Source organism: Nymphaea colorata, unplaced genomic scaffold (genome assembly GCF_008831285.2).
Source record: "Nymphaea colorata isolate Beijing-Zhang1983 unplaced genomic scaffold, ASM883128v2 scaffold0373, whole genome shotgun sequence".
Taxonomy (NCBI): Eukaryota; Viridiplantae; Streptophyta; class Magnoliopsida; order Nymphaeales; family Nymphaeaceae; genus Nymphaea; species Nymphaea colorata.
This window is the reverse complement of record NW_022204879.1, coordinates 3,688-30,266: the sequence shown is the minus strand read 5'-3', so window position 1 is coordinate 30,266 and position 26,579 is coordinate 3,688. Positions and strand designations below refer to the sequence as shown.

Here is a 26,579-nt window from a genome sequence, read left to right as displayed (position 1 = left end):
CAACCCCAACCCCAACCCCAACCCCAACCCCAACCCCAACCCCAACCCCAACCCCAACCCCAACCCCAACCCCAACCCCAACCCCAACCCCAACCCCATATGATGCAAAGATGATGAGGATTATTAGATGGTTTTCCCATAATAAAAAGTATGAATCAATCGAACCAGATGGCTTCTGAGGGGTCATAGATGGAGACTCCATGACTGGGAACAGAGCTGAACATCTTTTCTCCGATCTGTTTATCACTTCCCCAGCGATGCTCCACCAATTCTTCTCGATCTTGAACAGACTTTTGCTCTTGAGTTCTCCCTTGTGAATTTTCTGTCTCAAGAAGACTAAAAGTTCAGTGTATTTACTCTTGTCAGCAACGATAAGGGCATAAGTTTCGCTAATAATCATGCAGCTCTAAGATAGATAATGAATACGTTGATTTTTAGGGTTTCCTTGACGTCTTACACCAGCTCCACGACTTTTCCGCGTGGATTTGCCAGAATTTGGAATTGAGTTACCATTGGGCGCTGACTAGTTGCTAGAAAGTGATGTTTTGGTTGTTGAATTAGCTCAGAAGACCCAGCTAGTTTATCGAGTTTTGCAAAAATCTAGTATTATGCAAAGGGTACTTGTCGGCTTGGAAGGCTCGTCTTCGCTTGTCATCTCATTGAGAAATCGAACTTAGAGATTATGTCATCGTCGCCTTAGAAGAGCTGCAAGACAGATCAAGGCCGCTCTGGGTTCTGCAGGTCTCCAAAATCTATATTTTCTTCCTTTAAGCTCTCTCTTTCTGTTTCTTTCAAAGTTGATATCCTGTTTGGCAGGTCAAGCTGGCAAAGGACCATTTTATTTTGCTTTTCGAGGGGATCTTATAGCTCTGATCACCCACCTTCAGCGTGAATTGTCTATTCTCGTACTCAAATAGCCTGGTTAAAATTATTCGTCTCCGAAAATGCCGTGTTTGGCCATTTTTTTGATGAGTTATCCGGTGGTGAGTCCCTTGATGGTGTTATTGATGTTGCGACGCCGAGGAAGAGACTGATGAGTAGAATTTCCTTATAGTTGAAGAAGTCTTCTGCGATGTTGCTGTGCGCATAAAAAATGCCGCCGTGCAGTTCGTCTGTTTTCTTTCCTTCGATGGCGGCCTTGATGGCGAGACTAATCTCATCGAGGAGTGGATTTAAGCCTTCCTCGAGCTTCCCGTCGCCGGTCATTATAACTTCCTCATCGAAATGATTGCCGTTGATGTAGATGGGCGCGCCCTGATCGATTTGTCTCGTCATTAGGATGATACCGTTCTCCAGGCCCATCGATAGATTCACGTCGTTATCGTTATATATCTACAAAATTCCTTTGGTTATGATGTAGCTCTCGGGATCGAGATCTAGGTTAAAGCTTGGGTACGATCGTAGATTTTGTTAAAAGTATTTTTGAGCTTGCCAAACAGAATCGAATGTCGACTACAGAGTTCTCCTTCGATGTCTGGGAAGATGCGTGAGAGATCATTAACAGTTTAGAATGCTTTATTCATGCTGATTTAATTTAGGATAGAAGAATGTTATATATGGGCATGTATAAAGGCAAATCTTCATTATTGCTAAATCGTTATTTAGCACCTCTTCCAAACTTTTCCTTAATGAAAAACTGGAACATAATGGTGAGGTTTTTTAAAGGAAATGTTTTTGGATTGATTTTTCGGAGGTACATAAAATTCTTCGATTAATTATCACAACTCACAAGTTTTTTCCAAATGGATCCCAAATATAAAATATGGTTTTTCGGTCGAATTTCTGTAAGGTTTAATGGAGGCGGTTTTATAGAGGATAATCAAATGAATTTATATCAATACTTGGATGATTTGACCCTGGGAGGGGTGTTGGGACGGGGATTGCTCATCTGTGCAATTTTTTGTTAGGCCGGCTTCAGGATCTGGAAGGAGCATACAAGGTTCTCATCGACGCTCATGAGCGCTCCTGAATTGTTGAACTCCCCGCAATAGTTCGGAGCAGAAAAAATTGTAATCAGCTGTCTCTTGCGAAGAACTCGTAACCCTACTCGACCACCTGGTGGGCACGGCAGACAAGGTCCAGATCATGTTTCTTGCAAAAGACTTGAACGTAGTCTGGTCCGAAGGTAAATGAAACTCCTCTTTCATTCTATCCCCAGCCTTGAGTATCCTTGTCTGGGTCCGACCAGAGCAAATCGCAGAGCAATCCTTTATTATCGGCAAATTACCTGTATCTGGGACATCGGTAGGTTTTTAGATTTTTTTGATCTGCTAAATTGACTAAAGCTCCGGCGACAGTCCGCCATGCATGCACAGAATTCTATCATCGATGAGTGCGGCAACAGGTAGGCAATTGAAGCAATCGATGAAGAGTTTCCACAATTTGATGTTGTATCTCCTTTTGCCTAAGTCCAAGCCAACTTACATTCATCGTAGAAGCCGTAGATTCGGTTGATGGAGGAGCATTCGTGGTTTCCGCGCAAAAGGAAGAAGTTTCGGGGGTATTTCACCTTATAGGCCATCAGGAGACAAATGGTCTATAGCGAAAATTTTCCACGATCTACGTAATCTCCCAAAAAAAGATAATTTGAGTCAGGCGGGTACTTGCCGTGGTCGAACAAGCGAAGCAGATCTGGATACTGTCCGTGTATATCACCTGGAATATATGACTTTTGTACCGCAGATCTTGAGTGGGGCTTCCAGTTCGAGGAAGATGGGTTGCTGCATGAATATTTCCTTGCACTTGTGGCAGAGGCCTTTGATTTCTCCCTCGAGGAGGTTTACCTGTTTGGGTACTTTCGAGTTGCGGACTGATAAAAGCTTCTCGATGATGTTGTCGACGTTTATTTCGATCTTGCGCTACATTTATGAGAATTATATATGTTTGAATTGCTTGCTACCCAGTGTAAAGACCTATATCACTGTATATAAAAACTTAGGAACAAAATGCGGTTTTTAGTCAAGCCGAACGGTTGAATAGAGTTTGGTCTTGATTGATTGGATTAGCTTTAAAAAGATCAAAGGTTTTATGTCCCCATCCATCTCTTATCTCCCTCGTAGCTTATCTTATAGACCTACTCCTGGGCTACTCTGGCAGTGCTTGGCATGGAATAACGGGTGGTGGTGTATCGTTCTTGGGAGCTCTAGGCCTCTTTCCTTATCTTGTTGCGACCACTGACGCTGAGATCTCTGTGATTTAGCCTTTTGAGTCTTTATATGGGGAGGATAGGGATTGATTCTTAGATTCTCCTTGTTCCTTCTCGAAGTTGGAGCAATTTTTCTTTTTAAAGCTTGTCGAACCTGTTTCCTTTGATATGTCTTTCAAGGATTGGGTTGTGATTTCTGAGGCTCATTTCCCAATAATGCACAATGAAGTTGTTAATGACATCGATTTTGTCTTAATTGGGGTGGACATATACAGGTTTCACATGATTTTCCATTAAAATGGGACTATTTTTCTTCGTTTCTCCTTTTATTTGCTCTTTGTTCTTATCCCAAATCTCTTGATACTCTTTATGTCTTTCGAGATTTCTTGATTGTTTGGTGATTTATATCTGTTGCTCACGATGCAGGCTGGAGAGGACAGTGTTTCTGTTGATGGTGGTATTGAATAGATTTTTAGATGTTGATGTTTGGTTAAATTCTATGGGTTATATTACCTGGCCTTCTTTGTCTTTGAGCTTGTGTTAAAGAGGTTCGATGTACTTCGATATCAATTTCTTTCTGAATTACAATGGTCCAACAAAATCATATGATTCATGTTTGGGTCTGGCCGACGAGGGCATTTCCTCAAAGTTTTCACTATCCTGGAACATATTCGTGGTGAATGCGGATTTGGAGCGCTGCTTGAGAGGTTTAATCACGCTGAGATTACCTTTCATGTTAATTTTATTGATTATAAGAAGCTGTATCAAGTTTGAACCTGTCAATAGATTTATATTCGGGAAAAAAACTGCAAGATAGTGGGAATAAAATGATTGGGGGGATCAAGGGCTTTATGGGGGTTATACTTGGCATATGTTACTATCTTATTCCTCTATTTCTTCTTACTCCACAATAGGCTCTTTTTCCGTGTTTTATGGCTTCATCTTCTAATTCTGGGCTCTATTATTCGCTATTGAATTCTTCTTCATAGATTTATTCATCTTCATCACTAAAGTATAGTTCATTTTCATCCATTTCTCCATGTTGCGAAAGGTATTCTTTTTTCCTCATTCTCTAATTGGTTCTTCATCTCCATTTCCCTCTTATTATTATCCTTCCTCTTCATACTATTCTTCTTGTATCTCCTATTCTTCTTCATCAAATTACTACTCTTCATCATATTCTTATTAATATTCAATTTTGACCTTATCTTAGCTCTCATCGTAGTAGTTATTGTCATCTTCCTGTCGAATGTATACCATGTCTTGATCGAAATGATCGAAATTTACGGAATTGTCATTCCATTGTTTCCTTCGGACTTGAATGTCTTTCCGATATCATAACTATATTTTCTTGCCGTACGGACTTAAATATATTCAGAACCAAATCTTCTCCTTTTAATAAAACGATCGACCTTATCACAGCATTTTTAATGAAAGATAAGATGTCTTTGAGTATTTGAGACATATTTTAAACAATGCTTGCAATGCTTGAAAAAGTTGATTCTTTTTCTGACGTCAATGTGCTTATGAAGGTATTGATGGTTCACATTAAAAGCCAGTTCATGAATTATAACTAAATTATGGGGTTATTACGTCTAAATCGGTTCCGTGGTTTTGGACAAGTTGACTCAATAGGCCTGAGATCTTATGATACTTAGTTCTATCAGTCTTATAATATTTTTCTTCATTTTCTTATTTCAATTCCTTGACGATTGCCTTAATAACATCCATCGACATCTTGCGTATCAGTATATTTGCACTCTATATTAGGGATATATTCGTCTAAAACACATTCTGCATCAGTTTTATCTGGCTTTAAAAGTTGTACACTGCTGGTTGCTCTACAAACAATCTTCGCTATGGAAGGACTTTGTTTCTCCGGTCTCTTCTCATTTTTTGCAAGTTTTCGGAATTAATGACCGATGAAGGTTGCCCAGACTTTGGGACTGAGGACGGTTCGTCTGGTCTTGGTCCAGATGACTCGTATATCTTTAATGGATGGCCTTAGTTTGCGATTTGCTGTGATTAATTTTCAAATTCGGATGCCTGATATTCTTGTTCTTTTTGAGGTTGATAAGAGATCTTTGGAGAAACCAGGCCGTAAAATTATGGAATGTGGTTCTATTATCTTAGAGGATTGTAGGCTGGTGACCTAGGGTATTCATCTTCATAGAAAATTCTTTAGGATTCTTAATCATCCCTTGGAAAATTGTGTTCACTCATATATTATTACTCATATTCAAGGATAAACTTTTCACTTGAAAAACTTGCCATATTCAGATGCCAAGAAAACTGTACTGGATTTTATTATATTAATGATCATAATTTGACGGTTGGTTAGAGTAGAAAAATATCATCGTTTTTTAAAGGTTTTTACATTTTTGTCATCTATTTGTTTCTTCTTTTGGGGTGTGGCTATTTATAATTTTGGTTTTTCTTTTGGCTTAGTCGGTATATTCGTGGAATTTAATGTCTTCTATTTTAAAGGTGTGAAGCATTGATGCTTTTTTATTTATTTTTTCTCGCATTTGCTCCCAGATTTATTGTCAGATTTAACATTTGATTTGCTTATACTTTTTTAGTTAGATTTTGCCTTATATTATTTGTCTTGCAATCTATTGGGAGTTTTTATCTGTATTGGACTTGCAGATTTTTCTCTTGATTATCTTTGATACTGGCAATGACTATGATGATGCCAGGGATATTCTCCTTTCTAGTTGGTTCGTTTTAGTTTTTCGGCAATTTGTATAGATTTTGAACACAAAACAGGTTAAAAATTGCCTTCTTATTTTCTTCGAGCATTTAGTAACTGTTTTTTCTTGCTGCTTTGCTCGAAGTTGTATTGCATCATCCTTTTGAAGACGTTGCCACTGTAGTTTTTTCTGAGGTTTCGCTTACTGGAAAGGCTGCGACTGGCTTCATTGACGCTCGGGATTTGCAGTTCTTATTTTTTGACTAAATTTAATTTGCTCATATGTCTTCTCTTGATCCTTTCCTTATTCTTCGTATCGATTTCTTCAATATATTACTCCAACTAACTTTCATTATATTTCCGTCCTGTAAGCCATCAATGGATTGGTGCAAGGGCTTCATGGCTTATTTTTATCTTTCCTCCATGTGTAGTTGTTGGTATCGAATAAACTTATTCTTTTTTTGTACGATGTCATCGATTCTTTGGTATATGGGTTTTATGGATTTGTTATTGAGTATTTTGAGTGTGGTTTTATTGGTGATTTTAAATTTCTAAAATTCTTTTTATTCCTCGTATGCTTTTCCCTTCAAATTTTCATCGATCTTCTTATGTAATTTTCTGAAATTATATGACAATTTGGAGTAAACTCCAAGTCGATCGTTCATCTCTCCGGCCTAATGCATGGACATCTTGTTTGCCAGTTTCCGCGTGGAGGATAAATGCGTCGGTTTGTCTATTTCGGATATGAGATCTTAGATCTATGATCGATGGGAATCGTACCTTTGAGAGGACCTTGACTCCGAGCTCTTGTGCGGCCATTTAAAATTAATATTATTTTTTATATATACTATCATCGAGCAATAAATATTGATCCTTTACATTAGACCATAGGGAAATATAACTCCCGACATTTTTGAATATGGAGAGGGGAAAGCCGGCCCAAATAAAAAAGTAGAAGTTATGCAAATATCAATGTCTCAGCATTTGTCTAGATTCGTAGAGGAGCAATCCCTTGTCGATTTATTTCTATCTCTTCTTGTATTATTTGATGTATTTTACTGACTACCTCCAATAGATTTGGGAGCAGTTGCATGGGGATAGGTCTCTTGTCCATTTTGTCATCCTCAGCAATTCATCCAAAGGTAGGCATTTTTTTTATTTATCTATTATTATTCTGGAAGATTTTCCTCCGTGTACGGTTGGGTTTGGAATTAGAGAAACTCGTTAAAGGGCATTCTTTTTTTGCAGATGAGACACCAGGAAAAGTTCAATGCACTGTTTACCAAATATTCTATTCCGTTTGCTTTTTATCGAAGTAACTAACGATATTTTTTGCAATTTTATTTTGCGCAAACTCCTCGAGGAGATGATGGCCGTTTGAGAATCTGTTCCTTGCATAAAAAGATCTTGAGGATACCTTCAGTCCTCGGCCCTAATTCCTTTTGTAGGGCATACAATTTCTCATTGATTGTCAAATCTTCCGACCTTCCTTTTTTGACTTGCAGATGAAGTACAAGTTAATAGATCCAAGTCACAGCCAAGGCTACAACCATCGTTATCGCATAGATAAGTATATGTTTCAGCTTCACTTTCTTGAAAGTTTTGATCTTGAATGAATAGACGAACAGCCACAGAGCGGCTGACAATATTAGCGTGAGCAAGATTATCTTTCTGATCTTTGCCATTTTTTATATTTTCTAAGGAAGGAAGATCGTGAAATCTGCCCTTCGTTATAAGATTTGCGATAGCTTTGCGATAGATTGTTATATGGGATCGATGATCGATGCCCTTCCCATGCGGAAACCGATATATGCGACTATTCCAAGGAAAGTGACGGTAATGTATGGTCTGTAAAGCTTGTAAAGGACTGTGATAAAAGCGACGAGTGATCTGGTCAAATTATAAAGTTCTGTATTGATTTAATTTTTCGCCATTGTTTTGTTTTTCTTTGATATTATATATCAAAGCCCATACATATTTTTTATTTGATAATCGATTGATCATGGAGCAATACGATCTTAGTCTGCAAGTCCTCGACTCTATATGTACCATTAGCCCTAAAGCTAGTCACAGCGAACCTTAGCCAATAGGTCGTGGCCCAGTATGCTGAATGGCATCAAAATCTTGATCCTTCTTACAAGTACGTGCGGCACATGCTCGAGGAATACCTTACTGGAAATCAATTTAAAATGTTGAGGATAAGTGCTCAGACATTGGTTCACTTCTTCAGCAGAATCGGTGCATTCAAATTGCCGAGAACCTTCCATCGTGCTTTTCTCAGCATCATCCAAGAAAACTTCAAGATAATCGAGGAAAATACCAAACTCGAGGATTTGGCTCGCAACTGGAGGGCAATCAGTATCGATATATTGGAGTAATACCTAAACGCGTTTAATATCGAGCTCGAGGGGGCGGCAACAGACAAAAAATCTAATTTTTTAATCCCATCTTCTGAGTATTAATAAATCAAGCAAGGATTGAAGAAAGATTGAACGAACTTATCGAGGGAAAGGATTACGATTCCGCGATCAAGCTTATCCAGCTCCTTAAATACCCGCAGAGAAATTTATAAGTAAATATGAAAAGACTTTAGATCTTGTTCGCGCATATGGTGAATAATAAGGAAGCCTCTAAGGCTGCGAATTATATCAAGACTCACAAATTGGACAGTAAAAATTTTCCACTTATTAATAAGAAATTGAATAAAAATATGATTCGGTATTTTTTGAACAGCGTTGGCTGGGATGCTGCTGAGGAAATATTCTAAGGACAAGCTGAAGCGCTTTGGAATCTCATTCAAGATCTTTTGCACAAGAAAAAGAATGAATAGGCGAAATCAGTATGGTGGAGGAACAGATAAATACTATAATCATAATCAAAGGGACTCGGTAAAGAAGTGTTAGGAGTGCTAAATGAATGGCGATCGTAATCTGCCGAGAACATCAAGGCATCGATTATAGAAAACCCATATTTTAACGATTATTTTGGTCCATCAGACAAGGAGAGCATCTATCCTTGCATTAACTGGGAGTGAACTAGGAGCAAATATATTTCCTTTCGAATACCTCTAAAGAGGAAGTGATTGATAGGTTTGCCCATGAGCTTGAAATTGCTAAGGAAATTGCGATCGACACTGAATCCATAGTTGGAAAAACAAAACTGGATAAGCAAAAAGATGAACCTCCTTCCATCATCCAAGTAGCGTTCAACAACTCAGCCTATATCATCGACTGTAGCAGCTGCCACCCCAAGGTGAAAGGATCCATGCTTAGATATCTTTCCAGTGATAATTTGCTCCTTGGCCATGCCTTGGAAAACGATCTTGATGCTGTCCTCTTGGGGGTTGGTCTTTTGTCTAAAGAGTAGAGGCGGCTTTTCAAATTCGGTAACGTGGTGGACACATGCAAGTTATTCAAGGCAATTTATCCGAACGAGAAGCATTCCAATTTGGCATTTATCAGTTTAAAAGTGTTGGGCAGGTAGATATGCAAGAAGCAAACGTTGACTAATTGGTCTAGAAGGCCTTTGCGTCGGAATCAGATCCACTATGCTGCTCTTGACGCCTTAGCTGTTATTCATATCTATCATAAACTTGAAAATGAGGTTGGCGCGAACATGCTTTCGTACTTTATCGAAGAAATGTGAATGATTGTTTATAGGATTTAAAAATAATTTCATCTTAAAGTTTAATATACTTTTTTCTTCTGTGTCTTCAAGGAATAAGATGATCGAAAATATGTTATTTGATGCGTTATATTACGGTTGGCTAATCTTCTTTGGTGAAGGTATTCTAAATTATTTATCAAATTTTATTATTCTAAATCGAAGGGTTTAATGTTCACCTTCAAGCGACGAGCGGCAACCTTAAAAAAGCTATAAAAAATGTAGACAATACATTCCTTCTACCAGTAGCGTGCGAAATTTAAAAACGCCTTATCTCTTACTCTTCGGAAATCTTGTAAGCAATTCTGCTCCACTCCTGAAAAGAATAACGAAAATAAACATGCATCGCATGAGAGACTAGACCCTTTGGCATAATTCTCATACCCACCGCTCTATAAGAACCAAAAAATGAGTCTGCAGAAATTGATCGAAAATCGTAAGATTCTAAACGAAAGAGGAAAGAAGATAAACGATTCCCAAAAAAACCATCGAATGCGGATGATTGCTTTGTAGGAGTACCATCGACAGCAAAACGAAAACGATCCTTACCATTTGCGAAATGTGGGTGCTGTGAAGATAAGGGTGGGTAAAAACGTAATAAAAACTGACCTTAGTTGTCGTGGTCTTAGCTTCCAGATGTGTGAGACCAGTTGTGACGAAAAGACGCAATTCATCAAACGGATAAAAAAGATGAGAAATGGCTATACGAGGATGACGTAGCCTTTCGATAAATACAAGCGTATGTCTACAATGCCGGACTTCCAATAGGATATTGATATCAAGTTGTGTCCCTGGTAAGCTGCCGAATGATATCATATCAAAAGTTACTGATAGGATGCGGCCCTGATCAGATTTATTTCTTTTTATATCGAAATGAATATGTAAGGAAAATACTTTTTTCTCCAAAGGATATCATCAAGAATAAATTTCAAACAAAAATGGGTTATTTTTGAACATAATATTGGAATAGATCATTTATCCTTTAGAATATCTTCAGGTCTGCAATATCTCCCAACTTGAATCCATAATCTTTGACTAATTTTTCCATAAAAATAGGAACATTTTGCAATTAGTGGAGCTGCTCAATTGAATATATTTTCTGCTATAGCAATACCACATTTTATGCGCTAATTGCTTTCGATCTTATTTCAAAAGCTGGATGATGATGCCTGTGCTCTTGATATCAATTTCCTTCTCAAAAAACTCTTCCAATTCATTTGGCCAAATATTGATCAAGGCCCACACGACAAGAAAGGTGTCTTTTGTCTACTGTATAAGATTATTTTGCTTTTAACTTGTGTTTAATTTCTTACATCAACGTCTTCTGGTTGAATCTGAATATAGCGCTTATCCTCCGTTTTGGCAAAAGGGACATGATTTGGAACCATATTGGCATGAGCAAGGGCCGAATGGCTGGTGGCAAACGTGCAATAACTGGTGCATGTTTTATAATTATAATAGATTGTAAGATTGGTTTTTTATAAAATTGGGACTCTTTCATATTATGTTAAATATTTAGAGGTTTTATTCTCTTGAAAAGTTTTAATATAGATATTGATATCAAGCTAAGTCTTCATAGGGAACGTGGATTCATCCATACAATTGCTGGTAGGCCACCTCTCTGATCATGTTTATTTCTTTTTATATTGACTTATCGATGGATTTGATGCCTTATCTTAGGAGGAAGTATCGACAACTATTCAAATTTAGGTTCATCAATAGACCGTATATGATATCTGCTCTTTCCTCTTTTTTATATGACTTTTTATTGGCAAGACATTGCTAAAGCTTTTGTTATAACTGTCTTACGTGCCACAATTTTTCTGTTTATTCTTGGATTTGATCGTCAATCTTTATCTTTTCGATGCCTTCAGTGATGATGCAAACCCTTAGCCAACTTTCCGACCATAGTGATTGGAATTCTTTTCCTATTTTCTTTTCTTACATTTATTCTGACAATATTCTTCCATTTGTTGGTAATACTTGTAATATTGATCGATATTTAGTTCACTCTCATCCACTATGTTGCATTTGCTGCTTATTTTACTCTAGTTTAGAAAATTTCAACTAGGCACCGATTAAAAGGTAGATATTGCGATATTTGCCGAATATGCAATAAAACCAATAATCTTGATATTCTCTCTTGTGTTTTTCGTAATATTTAAGCTCTAGTTAGGAATGGATGCGTAGTATATTTGGCTCATTATCGGTTTAAAATTTCAGAAGTGAAGCCTTGAGTAACTCATATGGAAAATCATTATTTCCATGATTTTGTTACTCTTTAATCCGATAGTATTGATCCACATATAATTGCTCTTAAAGTAAGTGATAGATTCCTTCAGCGAGACCAAATGAATCAATTATTTTTCCTGAGGAGGTTCAATTGTTCATAATTCCAAAGCACATACTTTTCAAGTAATACTCTTCATACTCTTTCCAGGTATCAATAGTAAATTCATTATGTTGCATCAATGATCTTGCCTTCATGAAGGTAGTGCATTATATCTCATCGATTTCTTCAAGAATTCTAACAAAGAAGGCTTGAAAAGGTATGCAAAGCCATCTTCAATGCATAAATTTTGTTGATTGATGATCCTGATATGTTTCATCATCCTAATAAACTGTTGGCAATTCTCGTATATATCTCTTGAGAAAAAATTCTTCATATGATTGAAAAGTTCGGGCAAATTTTCATTCTGTTTGAAGACGATCAGAGAATTTTCCTTTATCCTTGTCGAGATGACATGGAAGATGATGTTGTAACAATAGTTGTGGTAAAAATTGTAAGGAATTAGCTCCTTGCTCATCAACTCTTCCAAGAATCTGTGTCGAAATCCCCACTAGCCAATCTATTCCCTACTCGGTGATCATTTCCCTGACCAATTACATTTGTTCGATGTAATTTTTCATGTTATATTTTTTGAGGATTAGACCATTGATTCTGACCTTGCGGGCTTTTATTTTCTATATAAGTTCTCTTTTATTTCTCCAGGCTTTTATCTTGGAGATAAGGCTGTCTACTTTACCTACATAGCTTCGATAAAATTTCGATGATAATTAATGGAATTTTCGAGTGAATTCCGACTGTTTTACTTGTCTTTTTCAAAATGATCAAATGGGAACATTATCTAAACTTCTACGCTGCGTTATGCGATTCTATATATTATTCTTCTCTTTTCTATTTTGTCCAAGGTCTATTGCAATTGCTATCGATAACTCATGATGTTTTCGGCAAAATTTTAATCCTCGTTATCGAATCCCCCCAAAGCTAGAGCCATGATAGATGATTAATCCATTTATCGACCATACGATATCAAATTTTGCTGTATGGTATTTTCGGTATTAAGAGATTCATTGGTATCGACATCCTTGGCCTCCATTGATATATAATACTTACTATATATAAATAATGTTCTTAAAATCACAAAGAGAAAAGTTGGGAATCATATTAATTCTCATATTGGCCTCTGTTGCAGCCAATCCAAGTATTGGACGAAGCTATCGAAAAGAAATACATCTATTGGTATGTCAATCTGTCTGCTGGGTTTTCCTACTCACATCTTTCGATCATGTATTTCATTAATCCCTACATATTCGGAAGTAAATTTGGAAGCCATCTTAGAAGATGTCTCGCATGACCTTACCTAGACTGTAGGCATCGAATAAGAGGTGTGTTCGTATTAGTTTTGCTTATAGATGGGTTTCATATTTTCATTAAACGCACCATGATAATCTGGAGTTCCAAGAACTAAATATATGTAAATTTACGTCTTATCTCTTTGACTCGAAATAATTGCTTCCTACTCCATGGACCGGACAGCAAGAGCCGAAGTCTATCAATTTCGGTATTCTGTGCTAATCTATCATGATGTTTTAGGGTTTTATATCACGGTGGCATACATAGTTGCTGACTAGCCAGTTGACAGATGATGTGATTTGATGCATGAGGACGATTTTTTCTCTAAAGGATAGTAAATTTCCTTGGGTTTTGATCATTTCTCGCAGGTTGTGGGGGTAATAATCCATGAGAATGGTTTCCATTTCTATTCTTTTTTTCTCGTATTACCAGTAATAGGTGGAAATATATTGAAATCCCCTCTACTTGATATACAAGATGAATTAAAGTTAGTTTTAAAATGCATTTTTGGATTATATCTTCTCGGGATCCTTGAGTAACTTCTTGACAAGTTACAATTATTTTTATACTTTTATTATCTTTTAGTTGATCAATGGTTTTCCATCTTTACTCTTCATATCTTCAAAGGCTTTATTCACTTCGTTGTTGACTGATATCATCATGATTAATTTGAATTTGGCCAGTATTATCCTGCAATGGGTTCCTTCACGATCTCTTTCGACTGATATTTGATTTTCGCTGATTATTTTTACTCCATGAACGTTTTTAATCGTTTTTTATTTTTTCTTTGGGGCTTGCTTATTTTTATTCATCCATTAGAAATAAACCGACCGAAAAGACCCTATCTAATCCTTTAGGAACGAATCTAAAATCCAAGCAACTTCAAACAATCTTTCATTTTCTTATGCGCATCAATCCTTTCCATTTATATTTTTCTTTCTATCTCTTGCTCACTGAGAAAACGGTCATTCTCTCCTTTTTAATTTTTCTCCTAATCTTCTCTTTTCATTTGGTTGAACTTCGTCACAAGAAGCATTTTCAGGCTTCTCTAAAGAAACAATTTGGCAGTTCTTTCCACTCCTTCCTCATTGATCGGTTTATTCCTCAATTCCATGAAAGGTTTGAGCAGGGTGGTCAATCTTAGGATAGTCTCGGGTAACTGTACAATGGTAGCTTTAATCAATTTTCTGAGCATCATGATATCACTTATATGATTTCTTGAAAAAATTGTGCAAAATTAGATGTAATTGTACTCCGAGACAATGCAATTGAGGGATTTTTTATCTCTATTCAAGTTGTTAATTATCTTAGTAGATCTACAAAGCCCCTCTGTGTTTCCACTTTGAAATTCCCTGAAATTCCATCAGAAAAAATGGGCCGAATATATACCTTAAGATTATTATTCAACGTGACGTTTTAAAACCGCCAAAGAAGTTAAATCTTCTCTCTGAATATTTGAAGCTGCGTTCGATAGATTCTGTAACACTAGCCCTTTGATTCTGTTGCTTGAAATTATAGGACCATAAGCCTGCGTAGGTTCTCGAGGATTTGCAAAAGAGGATCATTCTAGCGTACGGATTGGCTTAATAAAATCAATGACATTATATATGCCTGTTCTGATTAACTAACTATATTATATATGAAGAACACGAACAAAAGCAAAAATAAAAATAACCCTGTTGAGCAGCCCCCCACCCCCAATAAAAATCTTTCCTCTAAAAACCTGGCAGCTGGAAAATAGAGTAAATAATTAAATAAATCACAACAAAAATCAGTAGACAGGTTGAATGAATCCCCCCAGAAGAAAAAATTATCAGTTGACCATACAAAACAGCATGATTTTGGCTACTACGTGGAGACTGTTACTGATGATCTCAACCACAAGAAGCAAAAGATGGAAACTTGTATCGATTTATTCAATTTGATGCATAGCAACAATATGCAACTCCGATGCATGCAGCATAATAACGTTCTCACCCTTTATTGTCTCACCTAACGAAGGATCTTGTGTGTTAATTGCACATATGGAGTCACTAAGCATAGGACGCATAAGGTCTTGCCCCTGAAGGATTCATCAGTCCACGTCTCTGAGGATAATCAACTGCTGAAAGATATCATCGATACTGATCTGAAGTTTTTGGAGGAGAGTTTGAGGAATAGTCAAGAGAATTCCTACGTTTTGGAGAGGGAAATGAAGAGAACTTTGGAGAAATTCGAGGATGAATTTTAGAAGAAATTTGAAGAATTGAAGTAAAAGTACGAGCGAAATAAGGAGAAGATAAGGAAGGGTTTCGATTAGATAATCACAAAGACGAAAAACCTCGAAAAAAGCATCGAGGAATTCAAGTTCAAGATTTGGTAAACTTTGTCAAAGATAGGTATTGGCAAGCGAAACTAATCGACGACCAATGAAACGTAAGTAGTGCGGCAGGTCTTCTGTGTGAGTCTATCGGAATTGACAAGATTATAGGTCCGGAGAATGACCAAACGAGAATTGGATCGGCTGTTATCGAAGATAACAGAATGATAAATGATCTTCCTCACCACATTCTATCATAAAAGTATCACTATGAATCCTCTATTATGATGAAATAATAAAGAGTAAATGAAATATATGACTTATTTTAAACTTTCAACAAGATATAATACTTGACAATGCAATTAATGAAGATCCTTACCCTATTTCTTCTACTGACAATAGCATTTACAGCTTAAATTCACTTCTCCTCACAAGCCAATCAGATCTTGACTCTTGCCGACGGCAAAGGCTAAAGCATTAACGACGCAGCCTAATCAATGATAAAATCAGTCATCGAATTAGCCTTTGTTTTCAATGGTTACGTTCCACTCTAAAATGCTCGAGAAATAAGCGAAAAGCTCAAAAAGAAAATCTCTGGCAACTGGAATGTTTTTATCTACGATTGCACGAATGCTTCTCTTGTCACCCTTGTCGGCGGAATCTTTCCAAATTAAGATAATTCATGGTGGTACATTTCATCAGAGGCCAATCCTTACGTGAAGTGGACTTACATTCTCTTCAAGTAGCCCACATCTATGCTCAAGCCTACAGATTTGCTTTTCAACTCAACTCAAAACAAAGGAGAGGGGATAGATCTTGCCCTGCAGACTAAACTGAATAATTTGATTCAGTTTGCATATAGATATTCGGAGCCTCAATAGAAGGCATCATTTATATCGGAGAAACTTAATGAGGAATTGGAGGGACAATGGATGGTGATATGCTTTGCTGGAAGTTCTGCTATTTATCCTAATTTTGGAGGAGTTTTATATGTGATTGATGATCAATGGTATCGCAATTTCCAATACGGAAGAATTATTATTGCAAAAGTAAAAAATGATTAGCGAATGATCGTTTGATTTATTGCATCTTTTTAAACACAATCGATGGATTTATTATACAATTTCCTCTCGATTTTTATCCAATATTATACATGATGATCATTGATAGTTACTCCTCTCTTCCCTTTCGGCAAGATTGGCAAAAGATTCACTTCTCCTTGAGCTTACCGTCAAATTGCACACTGACGGTCCTCTTCCAAAGGGATCAAACCCATCCTCGCCCTCCAGCAGCGGTTCTTCAGTGTTTTTCGCGAACTCCTCCCTCCTGCAAAAGTAGATGTTGTAGTATATGACAGCTGGGTTTAGCTGCATGCTGATGATCTTCAATAGAAAGCAGAGAATGTTGCGGAATACTGAATCCCCGGAAAAGAGATGCTCGCAACTGAGTCGGTCGGTTGAATTGTTATAGGCTAGGAAATCCCAGCCGAACATGATGATGGATCCTATCAATCCACTGCAGACCATGAGTATGATATTGGTTTTTTCCTGCAGAATAAGCCCTCTTCTGCGTGTATCGTTGACATCCAGATACTTGATTTCGAAATCCAATTTATCCACTTTGAAGTACCCCAGAGCGGCGATGCACAGATTAACCACGAGTAGGCATCCGCTCATCACCATCCAATCGTTGATCATGCAATTGTAACCCAAGTTGAAGTCCGTATTCTCCAGACTGCTCCCGTCACCTAGGGAAATCACGAACCAGAGGATGAAATTGCCACCTTGGAGGATGTAGATGCCCCATTGACAGTACTGTTGGATTGTCTTGTCCTACCAGTTCAGGATGCAGAAGATGTGAAGCACGTTGAGACTGATCCAGAGAAGCAAGTTGCGTATGGTGGCCAGCATGAAGAACTCCTCGAAGAGTAGATAATACAAGGCTAGCAGGAAGGTTTGGAAGAGGGCCAGGAGGTAGAGCCAGCGTTCCTCACCGGTGATCTTGTTGTTGCGTTCTCGCGTGATGGCTCTGTAGCCCTTCCAGAAGAGGGAGAGCATGCCGATGCTGACCACTCCTTCGAGGAGTCTCAGCGTGCAGATGAAGACTGACTGGTCGCAGTGGAAGATGGTCGAGTAGGAGGTCTCGGGGATGTCATTGTCCATTTTATATAATTTACATTCAAATCCCTCAGAATGGAGTTTTAGCTTACCGATGAACAATAGTAAGGAGGGAATAGGGCATGGGTAATGGAGAGGAGGAGAGACTACAGGAGAGAGGAGGGAAAAATAGGGGGGTTTGGTGATAATAAAGAGGAAACAAGCATGAGTGTTTTTTTATGAATTTTCATTGCATTTTGTGAGGATTGTAGTCCCATCCTTTTACGATGCTGCTCTCGGTGCTTGGGTCCTCCTCGAATAGCTATTGCTTTATCGGTTTTCCCTTGACCTATTATAAAGGGGTCATCTTTAGTCCTCTGGCCTCGATTACAGTCCAATCGAACTCTGCAAACCAGGGATGCAGTTTAATCTCTCGCGAGCCATTGACTCCCAAACGTTTATTCGAATTCGATCGTAGCAACTGCATAAAAGATGTGTTACTTTTTCGACAAGATCGCGGACCTATCTGGAGAATTCTGGTCCTAGGGGTTTGTATCTTCCGCTCTTGATGTTGGCGAGAAGTTGCTCCTTGTTGGAGTCCCAGAAGGGTGGTCTTCCGGTCAGGCATTCGTAGATGACCACACCCAAGAGGTACCAGTCTAGGACCTTGGTGTGTCCTCGTCTCCAGAGCATCTAGGGCGCCAGATAGGCAGTGCTTCCGCAGAAGGAATGTGCCAGAGCTGCTTCCTTACTGAGGCCGAAATCTGTTAGGCAGGCATGACCGTCGGAATCGATGATTATGTTACTCGGCTTCAGATCCCTGTATATTATCTACGCTCTGTGCAGAGCTTCAATTGCCAATACTATTTCAGCCATATACTTCTTCAAGAGTTGCTATTACAAGACTCCAAACTTCTTGATGAGGGCAAGAAGGTCACCTCCTGGGCAATAGTCCATGACAAGGTATAGTTTTCATGGGTTTGGAACGCGTATCTGAGCTTGACTACGAATGGATGGTTAACAGTCGACAAAATTTTACGTTCGGTCATGGCATATCTCAATATATTTTGACGCATGATGAGGCTTGTCCAGGACCTTCACGGCGTAGCGTTCTTTGGTCTATTCGTAGATGTTTCGGCGAGGTAGACCTAGCCGAAGGCTCCACGCCCGAGTAGTAGCAATTTCTTGAAGCAGGATATGCCAATCTCCTTGATTGCCACTTGGTCCATCCTTTCCCCCCTCCAGCCTGACCATTGTCCCATCTCTGTTTCCATTTCCCCCAAAGCGGACTTCTCCAATTTGTGATCAAGCAGCACTGAGGCTTCCTTGGCTGCGGATTCATTTTCCTATTGATGTTTGCTGATCATCTGCAGCATGGCTTCGGTGCACAGTTGAAGGGGGGTTTTTCCTTTGGCGTTTTTTATGCCTGTTGGAGCGTTGTATAGCAGTAGCAAACGGGCTATGGTCTATTGGTCGTAACTGCAGGCATGGTGGAGAGCAGTATTCCCTTAGAAATCTTGAAGCCGGGGATCTGCATTCAATTTTAAAAGCTATTCCACAGCGACCTCATTTCCCACGATTGCCCCCAGCATCAAAGGGGTTCTTTCCTCCTGCATTGTTCTTCCGTTGATATCCACTCCACAATCGACAAGGGTTCTCATGATTTCTAGATTTTTATAGCTTCCGCTAAGTGTTGCAAGGTGTATTCCGTTTTTCCCCTAATCAGTGAGTGCGCGTTTGGGGTCGATGGGGTGTTTATTCTTGTTGGATACCCCCTGTTTGACTCTTCTGACGTCTCCTTGGTAGCAGGCTTCCAAAAATTCCTCCTATTCTTTCTCGAGTTATGTCATATATTTTTCCCAGATCCCCTCGAGCAATTTCTCGATCTATGGCAATTCATTATTTCTGCCGAGTAATTCCTTTTATACAGAATCTTCATTGTGGTAGATTTCCAATTTATTGTTATCTAGATTTTTGATGACGAAAAAGGGGGAATCTGAGGAGTCGATGACAGATTATTTGAGTGCTGCGGTTGTTGATTTTTATTTGTTGGAGGCTTTGCGTTTCTGTTGCAGGGTTGTCAGTGCGAATTATTTTTATTTTTTACGCTAATTCAACTATTTTATCTTCTTGAAGTTTTACATGTGATTCTGACGCACGGATTATATTTTTTATTAAATGCGGAAAAGAAGGAAATTAAAGGGGGTATTATAGTTGGATAATGGTAAATCATCCCGACGGGGCTAGCGGGTTTGGGATGGAAGAATGAAGATTTTTGGGATTTTTTATTAGATTAAAGTCTGTAATAAACTAACCAAGGTGTGGTAGGTTGATCATTTAAATATAACGTAAAAGCAAAACACATCAATTCCCAATTTTTCCCCCCTTATCATCTCTATCCCACTCCTTCCCCTTTGATTTCTAATAATCCAGTCCATTTCATCTATCCTATAATCGCTAATAAAATTAATGATCAGTACCAACAACCCGACGCCTGAGGTGAATTTTTGGTAGGAGTTGATGGTGAAGGTGCAGGAGATCTAGCACAGGACCAACGAGCAAGCAGTTCCCCAGCATGTACCCCGATAACAGAGCATCAGAAAGAAAAGATTTTCGAGATTTTAAGTTGAGTAGACTTGGCATCGGTCCCAAGAAGAGGCCATGAACCTAGCCAATAGAATCAAGTATCTCCAGATCTAACAGCAACGCCATAATAGAACCCTTCAACTCGCAAGGCAAAAGTATGAACGTATGATGGCCATAAGATAACGTTCCCTGAGGGAAAAAGACGAATGCAAGAAGAAGATAAGTGAACTGAATGAAGAAATAAGCAAAGAAGTGACTGAAAAGGTGACGAAAGCCAAGGAAGAACGGTTTAGAGTATCCCAATCCGTGCAAAAGGTGAGAGCTAAGAACGAAAACGATGCTAAATAGATAAGGGAATTCACGAGTGAAATTTAAAAGACTATACGTCAGGAGAGGGAAATCGAGATCGAGGAAAAGAAATACAAAGTGGAAAGCGCTCGGGAATCTGTGTAAAAATCAAGGATGAGGCTGAGCCAATTGCAGGAGGATAGGGTTCGTCAGGGAAAAATCTCACATAAGGAGTCGATACGAAAACAAATGACTATCAACTTGCAACAATACGTAAGGAATGCGCTATTTTAGAGAAGGAACAGCCTGCTCAGGCAGAAACTGGAGGAATCTATTGTATCGGCTCACAATAGCAAAAAAGAAACCTTGAATTTGCTGCAAGAGTATTAGACATTAATGGTACCCTTGCCGAAGGGAAGAGCTACGTCAGAGTCGCAATCAAGGCCAGGGTCATATCCACGACCGGTATCACTCACACTCACTACTTGATTTAATATTTCTCCATATCAATCATCACTAAAAGCCTCAAGAATACCATCACACTTCATCCGACCCATCATATGCCTACTACAGCATAGCCATATTCAACATATCTTTGATGTGGTTTCATATATGCGTTTAACTGTTTATTATCCTTGCTTATTTTATTTGACTCTTGGCCTAACTAACGATGAAAGGCGAGTTGTCCGTAGACCCTACATTCAAACCGCTTCCTATTCGCAGGCCAACGCTTCACTCCTTGGTGCCGCTTGTCGCATTCGACGGACACCGGTTGCACTTGGATTCTAAATCAATCCCCTGGTAGACAAAAGGGATCATCAATTGCGCCTTTATTGCCTCGCTAGGCGTCCTCATGGTGCTTTGCAATGACTGGAAATTATACGTCTATAATCGCAATTTGGACCTCATCGCCAAGCTCAGTGATTGGGAAAGCAAATATTCGGTTGGATTTTAGTATGTTGAAAAACTAGGCATGTTCTTGCTGATCGGGGTGATTGAGATCGAGAGTTTAAAGGTGAACTTGAAGACCAACTTGAAGGAGACTAAATTTTTATCGAGTGTAAGGTTCAACATCTAGAGAAAATAGCTGCGTTCTGTTGAGGAGAAAAACCGACTCTCTTGGAACAAAGGATACGGATACGATCTTGCTTAGAATTTGCTGTATGTATGGTCGACGCAAAACATTAATTTTTACTCTTTGAACAAATTGTAACTGAGATCATCGGTTACAAAACTCGTGAAGAAGTAAGCTGCCATCACCTACGTCCATTTAAATACCAGTTATAAGTACACGATCACTGGTCTAATCAATGGAAATGTGAAGGTTTGGAGACTGCCGCTTTCCCCTGTCTCGTCGGCTGAGTGTATCATGATCCATAACTGCAATTACCATACTAAATTTGTGGAGAAAATCGTGCCGTCGAATGATGATAGGGTCATCATCAGCGCTGCCAATGACCTCACCATATGTCTTTGGTCATTGTAGACTTTCTAACTGTTAAGGGTCTATAACTTTTAAGGAGAATATTCGGAGCTTTCGCTTGTTGATCATCGCAGAGCATACGCTATTCAAAACAACTAACTTGGAGAACTCACCTTCGGCAAGACTATGGAATTCATTTCTGAGATTGATAGCAACATCACTTTCTTCGATAAGTTCAAATCCACAAATGGAGGCATCAAATCCTTCCAAATTACACTGTAATCCAACGTTGGTTTGCAGATAGTCGGTGATGACCTGCACAAGAAGGATTTGAATAAGATAGATATTGCCTATTTCTATCCTCCTCTCAAGGCTCAATCCATCAAACAGGTCCTTTCCTGTCCGTACGATCCGGAGACTTACTATATGCTTGTTGAGAATGGAGAGTTGTTCAGTGTAAAGATCGAAAACAATAGTAGCAAGATAGAAGAGTCCTTTTCTTTGCAGCATATCATGGATAGTGAAAATCACTCTCTCAACCAAACACCCACTTTCATCTCTTTTTTCGATATCTGTGATATTGAATTTGATTCTTAGATCACATAAAATAGTCTCAGCACTCGCAAGAACAACAAAGGGGAAGAAGATTCTTCCTCTCTTCGATAGAAGCTAAAATTGATCACTATCGGTTGCAGTAAGGGCAGTATTGTCATTCTTTCTCTCGACAATATCTAAAGGATTCGGGCAAGATTGACCTACCATAGGTAAAGCATCATCAACTTGCAGCTTGTATAGCAAAAATAGGAAGGAATTTACATTCTTGCTTCTCACTGCGCTGAGGATTATCTTAGATTCATCAATTTGGAACATGATAAGGCTCATTGCTTCCTCACTATCTTTTGCGATCGGTCTTTGAAGTTTTGTTACAGTTTCTAAGACAAGCTTGCTCTTGTCTTCAAAAAAGGCCTCTTCTAGATTGCCAAAATCACCTCTCCTACAGAACTTAAAATCACTCAAAATTTGGATGCAATTGATCACGAAGGTTAGATCTTTGCCTTGGATTATGACCCCATTCGAAAATTGATCATGACGAGTGGAAGCGACAATAGGATCAAGATATGGTCATTGAAAAAGGTTTTGGTTTTCGAGATCAAATTAGACGAAGGACTTAAGTATACGATTTGGTCAAATGATTTGGAAATATTGGTCTTGCATAGGAATAAAATGCTTTATTTGCGAGATATGCATATCGATGCCAATGGTCTCGACGATGATGGCGAGGATTACGAAAATAATCGAAAATTCGCAGAGATAGACATTAAGGAAAAGTTTTTATTATTGAAAAAATAGGGAGGTAAACGAAAGGTGTAAAAATAGGAAAAGGAGGATTATCTATAGGTAAAGATAAACAAAAGAAAAGCTTTTTCTCAAGCTTAAAATAAAAATACAGACCCTATCCTCTCAAAAAAGTAAATAGACGTATCTTCATATTCCGTTGTCAAGGATAATAAAGACTAGATAAAAATGGGATCATCACTAAACAACAAAAAAGGCAAATCTTCTCGAAAGGCCGTGAGTCAGAGCTACTCAGCCAGTATAAAGGCGGAATAATAGATGAAAAAGAGACAACAGTTATAAGTGAATGCAAAGGCGGCACGTCGTCACATGTAATAAATCAACAGCTTGAAAAAGCAAGTAAACCAAAGTCTTTTACCTAAGATCCAACCAAAGACTGAGGATAAGTTCGAATAATTCATTAATGCGAAATTGATCAGCAAGAAGATGTTGACTCGAAGAGATATTACTCTCAACCGTATCATAATGAAAAATTTGATAAAATAGCAATTCTCTCAGGAGGACGACCAAATAAGCAGTCTAAAGCTAGATTTTTGACCCATAATATAATGATATATTCATGCTTTATTCAAATCATCATTATCTTCATTCATGTTTCATCCTTTATTTTCTTGAATGTTCTTCCATATTTTTATGTTATGATGACAATTACGTGAAATGATTGTCCTTAAAGGTGATATTGCGTTCATACAAGCAGGTGATTTCAGGGTTGTTTGTGATTGATATCAAGATTGATATTGCTTTGTGGGATATCAGATATTTTTAGATCTTGATGCGTGTCAAAATGTCCAAATAGTCAAAGGCGGAAATCATGATCAATATCTTGCATTTTTAGAATTTGACTGCTCTGAAAACCGCCAGGATTTGCTGGTAACCGATGTGAAGAGTAGCCAAGGGATCATCAATTGTAAAGATTTTTGTGATGTTGATTTCATTGAAAAATCCATTAAGTTACCTTTAGCATTCCTCTCGAGATATATTCTCGCTCCATTTCTCACATATATCATAAACAGTTCCATTGAATGACAACAGTGGCCTGGAATGCAGGTAAAACAGGCCATTGATATTGAAGTTTTGGTTCGATGCGCCGTTGATGATAATATCACCCTTCAAGTGGTCCTTACTGAAAACTTTTCTTCTTAGCAAATAGAAAGGAAGAGTGACAAGAGCTTTAGATTCTGAGCTGACGGCTACTCTATCTCCTTTTGACAATTTCAAATGAATCCCTGAACATTGGTTGTGACCGAATTCAATATCAACATCTTTGAATTAGATTGTCTCCACTTCCTTTATCTCTACTGTTTATTCATCGTTCTTCTACTATGCTTAAGCTTACTCATCGACCACTTTGAAAAAGTCTATGCATTTGGTCAAGGCTAAGGTTTGGGCATCGATGACAGCAAAGGTTTTCAAGTTGAAACGATAGGAGAAATTCATATTGATGAACAAACTGACTCCATACGAGACCATGGCTAGGTTGCTTGTCTGTTTGTATTGGGTTTATATCATGATGACTAGGAAGACAATAACTCCAATGATGATGATAATTTATCCCAGCATTCTCATACCTGAAAGCACCCACATTTCATTGCAAGTGAACATGACCAAGATTCTATGCATTTTATTGAATTTTTCTTGGATCTGTTGGTATCTTCCATATTTATAGATGGTGAGGGCTCTTGTTGTGCAATGGTTTACAAAAACTTTCAATTACTATTCATATCTTTCCCTAAGGACTAGAATTTTTCTTTAGATTTTACTGTAGAGGACGTTGACTATTCCTGTGAGGATCATAACCGGAAGTCCCATGGCAAGGACTATCGGTTGACCCAGAGCGATGATAACCAAAGAGCCATAAGTTTCCACATAGATTGAGAAGCCAAGCTCGAAGCATATGACAAGGTTACTGTCCACTTTTTTGAAATCGCTATCAATTTTATCATCTTTATCCTTATAGATACTCAGTATCTGGTCTCCACACAAGGATCGATGCTTTGTGATGATTTTCTTGAAAAGTTATGAAGAGGATTGGCGGAAATAGAAGGAGAGAATAATTCCTCTTAGGAAGATGAAGAAGAGATACAAAACTCCAAAGATGATGATATCGGGATAGATGACTCTTTTGGTTGATTGACCGATGAGCCAGCTCATATAGACTTTGAAACTTATAGGAGCCATCAAGGCAAGAATGACGACAATTGCTCCACCATAATGCGCATATCCGAAGAATTTAAAGTAGATAGAGCGCTGAAGTTAGAGTGGTTTTGTCTTTTTGTTCATTAGTGCAAGGAAATTTTCATGGAGTGTAGCAATCTCTTATGATTTTTTTATCTACACCCCTTACTTTTTCAAGTTTTTTTGTATGTAATTTAAAATACTGCCCTACTTCCTTTAGAATTAGCTGTAAAATCCAATCTCCCTTCTATCATCCTCAAAGAACATAACCTTATCCGCAAGTGAAAATGCATTCATGTTCCAATTATTGGCAATAAACGTTGTTTTTCCTTATTTTTTGCGATAGTCGATAATTGTCTTCAGGAGTTGCATATCTTCAATGACTATGTACTTGTTGATGATGAGATAATCAACGCTATTGTATAATGCCCTGCATAGCTAGAGTCTGCATTAATGCCATTCGTAATATTTTGCCATTCTGAAATTGAGATAAGTGTTTCCGAGGGCCTAAATTTGGGGAATAAAGTAATCCAATTCCATCAGTTTGAGTATACTGTGAAAGCGTTATTCATCATATTCTGAATAGAAGAGAATATTTTCAAGGAACGTATCAGGAAGAATGAAATGATTTTCATTGATAATTGCAACAGTCTTTTCAAAAGGCAAAGTATTTATCAGTTCTTTTATGTATCTTTCCACTTGGTTCTTATTGTTTGTGTTGAAATAAGCCATCACGGTTTCTCCTTCTTGGAGATTAAGATCAAAGAAAGTATTGCTTGGAGATTTCTTCAGTTATATTGCTGTTGGTATTTGTTCTTCAGTTTCTTCCGTGTTTTTTGGTTAGTATTTATAATTGAAGCAATCTCCAAGATCATCAGGATATGTATGGTATTCTAGATCATTGAACTTGACCAAATGCTGATCCCTCATTCTTCTCTGCCTCAAATGCATTTTAAAATTTTCTATCATGCTAAAATATTGCTAAAATCCCCGAATGATCGTATACGACCCAAAAACGAATATCTTGAAAGGGAAATAGAGCATACTGAGATACACGGCGGAAAGATAGGCATTAGGAAGGGTTATTTCTTTTGGAGAATTGTGATTGATACCGTAATAGACGATGATAGGGATTACTGTGCTTGCATCTGTTGCGAATTGGCTGAAGCTATAGAAGAAATTATAGAATCTATCGCTATTGAGTGACTAATTTTTGATC

At 38.1% G+C, this 26,579-nt stretch overlaps 1 pseudogene; it reads right to left on the bottom strand.

Annotated features, from left to right (window-relative positions):
* Positions 1 to 1,903: 1,903 nt before the first annotated feature.
* On the bottom strand, positions 1,904 to 17,598 carry LOC116244905 (serine/threonine-protein phosphatase PP1-like; annotated as a pseudogene).
* Between the last annotated feature and the right edge of the window lie 8,981 nt (positions 17,599 to 26,579).